Here is a 5,454-nt window from a genome sequence, read left to right as displayed (position 1 = left end):
TCCCGGCTCAGCCCGGCCCCGCGCCGCTCTTAAAGGGGCCCGGACCAGCCCGGCTGCTGCGGGCAGCCCCGCGGATCGGCCCGGCGTGCAGATGCAGGGGGTGGTGCATATGGGGATATCGAGGTGCAAGCAGGGGGGTGGAGCACATGGAAGTATCGGGGCATGCAGGGGGTGGTGCATATGGGGGTAGCAGGATGCATGCAGGGGGACACCGAGGAGCATCATAGGGTTGTGAGGCGCCCGGATACCTGCAGGGCACTGGAAATAGATGGGTATGGGGAGGGGATCAGGTGAATGTGGAGAGGGTGGGTTACATGGGGTATCCAGGAGGGTAGGTATATGGGAGTATCATGGTGCATGGGGGGGGGTATATGGAGGAATTGGGGTGCATGCAGGGGGCTTTGGGACACAAGTGCCTCCAGCACTGTGGCACACTGATGCAGGTGGGGCGGTGCAGGCCTCAGTTTAACGTGCCCGGCGCCAAGTTCCCTTTGCTAGCATTGCTGGTGCAGATCTTGGGAGGGGTGGGGGCAGCCGTGTGCAGCCCATCACTAGCCTCCCCGTCCCCCATGTGCTACACATGAGACCTGCTCATATACCGCCTGACTGGCAAAAGCAGGGCTGGAGCTGGGCCTTGACAATTTTGTGCAACCTGACATGAGGAAGGATCCAGCCATCTCCCTCCCCAGGACCACGTTCTCCCCCCCCCCATCTGCCTGAGACCCTCTTTGGCACCCCTCATCCACCACCAGTTTGTGAAGCGCCATAGGCGCTGGTGTGGAAAGCTAGAGGAGGTGACGCTGACAAGCAAGGACAGAGAAGGGCAGATAGGGAGCTCAGTCTCTGCCCCATCCTGATGGCCTGAGAGAGGGAGGGGGATGAGGAATTAGGGGTGGCTGGGTGTGAGTATTTGAGGGGACTGCCGAAGTGCGGGACTCTAAAGTCACCCTGTGCAAAGAAATACAAGAGAAGGAGGGTAAGCGCATCAGGGAGCATGAGGAGCCAGGAACACTGAGGGAGAGAAAGTGCACATAGTTACGGAGAAGATACAGAGTGTCCTAGCACTCTGTAGCCTGAGTCACCCTTGGGCCATAACACAGGAGAGACAGCATAGCCCTGCTATGGGCACCCAGAGCTGGTGGATTAGTGCTGACAGCAACTGTTGCTTTGCCATACAAATAAAGTTCCTGAAACGGAAAATGGATGGTTAAATCGGGTCTGGCCAGCAGGATGGTGCACCAACATTTTCCACCAGGAGACATAAGTTCCAGTTCTAGTCTACCCCACAGGTGAAAATACATTGGCTGAGTCCAATCCTAGTTCCTACACATCACAAAACCACTGCAGTGCTCACCATGAACTGATCAACAAATCTCTTCTCTGGAGTGTAGAGGGTGCGCAGGGCAGGGCTGAAGTGTATCAGCAGAGCTATGTAAGGAAAGTTTACATAACAATTGCCACATGAACTTTCTCCCTAGCTGGTACTATTAAACTCCCCCTTTTATGAGCATTTTGTGAATTCAGTATAAATGAATATGTGCAATACTGCGAGCTGAGTGAATTATTCTTAACATACGACATATATGATGGTGAATTAACCTCCTTTTCTGTGCATGAAGTATCTGTGAGGAGTTCACAATATCCTCAAACGTAAGAGACTTTTTTCTTTTCTTGTTTTTACTCTACGTCCGGATTGGTATGATTATTTTATCGTATATTATTTTTTGCTATTTGAGCTATGCTGGTTAGCTGCGACTAGTGAGATAATTTGCATGCTGCTTTTCTTTGATAGGATGAGCATGGAAGCAGTTCCAGCTAAGATATTTTATATAGCCCCCCCAGTAGCGAACCATCTCACAACTTGAAGGTACTTACTCTTACAAACCCCCTGTGGGGCACAACAGTAACATAAAGCTCATTTTCCAGAGAGGGGAGTGATGCATAGGGAGACCAAGGCCCAGATCCTCAAACTTATTTAGGTGCTTAACTCCCATTGAAATAAACGTGAAAGCTAAGTGACTTGCCCAAGGTCACACAGAACATCTGTGGCAGCAAAGAACATTGAACTGAGGTTTCCTGAGTCCAAGGCTAGCAGCATGCCCTAACACTGAACCCTCCTCCCTCTGTTCTAGCACAGAAACTTGTGTGTGTGAATGTAAAATGTAGTTTCTACCAATCCTTGCACAAATGATTTTGAAATGTGCTTTCCACACACATTTGTGCTAATAAAACTCAACCACATGAGTATCTGCAGAAAGCAAATCCCAAAGGGCGTGAGCCTGGCCAGAATGAAATCATTAAAAATATTAAAATGGACATGTGTTGGCAGTATTAGCCCACCTCTCATAAAGCCTCTTTGACCTTTGTGTTATTAACTAAATGTATTTTTCCAAATATAGTTTTAATTTTCAGTTAATGTACTGCCTGTATCATTGTGGTTTTGTATAGACGCTTTAAACACTAAAGTCAACAAGAAACCTTCAATAGAGTAAAGTCACCCTCGAGATAAATTAATGTTTCCCTTGGGCTTTGCCCAAGTTGGAATATCTCCTCTCTGATTTAAAAGAAAAGAGCTGTTAATCATAACACTGCCTGTGCTATCCTTTGCTCCCATTTAAAGCATGCCCTAAATTTCAGCAGTACATATGTGCCAATGGAAAATAAAGAACTGGAGCAATACAAGGTTTATGGGGAACTCTCACCCTGCTGGATGAATGACGGTAGCATGCAGAGATTGAAAGCTCTCCCACAAACCTCCCTTTACTGTCTTCTTATTGGCAAAAAGAAAAGGAGTACTTGTGGCACCTTAGAGACTAACAAATTTATTTGAGCATAAGCTTTCGTGAGCTACAGCTCACTTCATCGGATGCATTCGGTGGAAAATATATAAATCTCCCCACTGTATTTTCCACCGAATGCATCCGATGAAGTGAGCCGTAGCTCACGAAAGCTTATGCTCAAATAAATTTGTTAGTCTCTAAGGTGCCACAAGTACTCCTTTTCTTTTTGCGAATACAGACTAACACGGCTGCTACTCTGAAACCTGTCTTCTTATTGGAGAATATTAAAAGCACATCAGTGCAGTCAGCATCTGCCAAGGCACTGCAAGAAAAGCAGCTAGGGTTAATACATTTACGAGCCTGGATTCAAACCATCAAGGTAAATTAAGGGCTTTGATCAGAGAAGGTAAGGCATTATACAAGCGTGCGAGTGTTTAAGAGAGAGTTAAACATGGGCTTTTATTTCACCACCTGCAGTGAAGGGGAAATGTTCTACTACTACAAAAAGGAAATGGAACCAGCAGGGGAAAGGCCAAGTCTTCCTATAAATTATGCACCATCTCATGAACTTGCAGCTCAGCTTTGTATTGAGCTAAAAGTACTCACAAGCAAGAATCACTAAAAGCATTGCAGCTGCCAAGGGACACAAGAAAATAACAGAGTGGCAAGAAGGTTTAAGTCACGGGATTCATTCTCTTCACTTAATTTCTCCCTTAAAATCTCGGGGCTATGGAACACCCTGTAGTGGGCCCCGCTGCCAGGTGTCCCCCACGATGGGGGCTGTGATGCACCAGTCCCCTCTAAGCGTCTGTCACCGTGCTTGGTGTACCACAAGTGTCCTAGGCACCCCATGCACAAGGCTCACCAGACCCTTGATAGGTCCCTATTAACACTCACACATTTCAAATACACCAAATATTTCAATAGGGCTGCAAGAAATAACAGATGCAAATACCCTAGACACAAGGACTTCAACACTTGTACAACAGATCTACTTCCAACACTTCCTAATGCAACCCCTTGGAGGCTGCCCAGTAGGGGGGAACAAATAAAGCTGTCTGTAGGATTCCCCCATGCTTCATATTTGGGCCACTCCCTCCACTCTGTATCTCCCTCCCAGAGGCAATCAAGCCCTGGCCTCCAGGCCCGGCTGTCCAGAGCCCAGTTCTTCTGTCCATGGTCTCCTCGGAGCTCCTCTGCACTATGCTGCTGTCCCACACGTCCTGTGTGCTGGCTGCTGCCCTGTATCCTGCTGCTATTGCTGATCCCTACCAGCCACTGGCTGCTCCCCTGCCTGACTCTCAGCTGTTGCCCTGTTGCCCTTGTCCTTGCTCATTCACCACCAGCCTGGTCCCATCTGATGTCTGGAAAAACTCCCTTGTTCTGTTCTCTAGGCATTACGAAGCCCTCAGTTGAACTAACATGAAGGCCAGTTGGAGGGGAAGGTGAGCAGGGCCGTTGCTCTGAGCACCAGCTTCTGAGGGGTGCTGTGCCACTTCAGTTCTTTTTTTCTTTTCTTTCTTTCTTCTTCAAAAATATTTTCTGCCAGGGCCAGCAGAATGAACAGGGCTGCTCGAGCATGACCCAGTGCCCTTTGTTGGCTAGATCCTCTCCCTCCAGCTCTTTTGGGTTGAGGAAACAGTACCTAGAGTGAGGAGCCAGCAGGTGCAACACACCCCTTTGCTTTGGGCCTTCAGCAGGAATGCAGAACTAGTGGTGATAACCTGGCTGTGCACCATTGCCCGCTGCTGGACTGAATCTGAACTAAGGCACTGTCCTGCATAGGGCCAGCGGTGGCAAAGATGGCACTTGCCAATTCCCACAAATTTATCGTAAGTCTTCAAATATCTGGACGTTTCTGAAAGCCCCAACTCCAGAAGGCAGGTGACTAGCCAAGAGACCACAGCCTTGCATGCTGACCATTACTGTTTCCTTGTCTGTCTGTCTCCATCTCTAGTCTCTTGTCTTACATGTAGATTGGAAACACTTTGGGGCAGGGACCGTCTTTTCGTTCCCTGTCTGACAGCACCTTGCACAGTTGGGTCCTGGTGCACGGCTCCAAGGTGCTAAGGGGATGACGATAATTATTATTAATAATAACCCGCGCTTCCATTTAGGAAACGGCCTTTCTAGCCCTTTTGGGTGTGGAGAAAAGCTGGGAGCATGTGACCCCGGAAGGCTCCAGCCCCAGGGAAGAGCCTGGCGTTATTATTACTAATTTTCACGTGCAGCATCTGGCTTTCTGAACACCCCACGGGGCTGGCCATGCCAGGGCGGCGCGCCGGGCGCGCCGCTGCAGAGCTTTGCGGCATCGCAGCTGCAGCTGGGCAGGGCCCCAGGGCTCTGGGCAGGGCACCCCGGGCACGGCCCCGGGGGAACCCCCCTAAGCAGGGAGGAGCCCCGCAGGGGCAGCGCACTGAGCCTGAGTCTCTCTCTAGCGCCCCCTCTCGGGGACACGTGGGCCAGCAAGGCATGGACTGGGCGCTGCTTCCCTCCTCGAGCGCAGCGCCCACTTCTCATCTCCCCCCTGCCCGGCCTGTTGGCTCCCGCACGCGGCCCCGCCCCCTTGGGGCACGGACAGGCAATTGCAGTCTGCGCATGCGCCCCCGAGTCCCAGCGGCGGCTGAGACCGCCAGGGCGCGTGCGCATCGCTCCGCCGTGCCCCTTTCCCCGA

The sequence above is a fragment of the Dermochelys coriacea genome, chromosome 10 (assembly GCF_009764565.3).
Source record: "Dermochelys coriacea isolate rDerCor1 chromosome 10, rDerCor1.pri.v4, whole genome shotgun sequence".
Classification (NCBI taxonomy): Eukaryota; Metazoa; Chordata; order Testudines; family Dermochelyidae; genus Dermochelys; species Dermochelys coriacea.
The sequence above is the reverse complement of the archived record's forward strand: the minus strand, read 5'-3'. Positions refer to the sequence as shown.